Here is a 550-nt window from a genome sequence, read left to right on the forward strand (position 1 = left end):
TTTGGGCTTTGGTTTCATTTTCTACAAGGCCCTGGTAGCTCTAAAACTTGACAGTGGAATAAGGAAATGTTTTTCCAAATGTGCATTGCCGGTGAGATCCTCAACATCAGCATATCGAGATGGACCTCAACCCCACCTCTAACCCTGAAACACACCACTCGATATTATCTAAGGTGTATATTTTAGTGTTTAGTTTGTGAAATAATTTATTTTTGAAGGAAATATAAAATATTAAAGAGTAATAATAGCTATCATTTTTTAAGATTCAATCTAAAACAATGGACTCTTTTTTTTTCCATTTGTGATGTAGATAAGCAAGACAATTTTGATCATGAGTGGTGAAAAGAGGATCAAACTTGACTATTCTTGCAATGACAGTCCAGCAACAAGCCTTTCATTTACATTAAATTATAACTTTTCATTCATTCCTAAACCAAACTTAAAATTCTGCTTCCCTTTGTGTAGAAGGTATTTAACTTGTTTTGTTTTTCCTTCAGAAGGAATTTAATGCAAATGAACTGCAGTCAGCACTTTCTGAATGTTTTCACAC

The sequence above is a fragment of the Mandrillus leucophaeus genome, unplaced genomic scaffold, assembly GCF_000951045.1.
Source record: "Mandrillus leucophaeus isolate KB7577 unplaced genomic scaffold, Mleu.le_1.0 Scaffold75, whole genome shotgun sequence".
In the NCBI taxonomy this organism is placed as follows: domain Eukaryota; kingdom Metazoa; phylum Chordata; class Mammalia; order Primates; family Cercopithecidae; genus Mandrillus; species Mandrillus leucophaeus.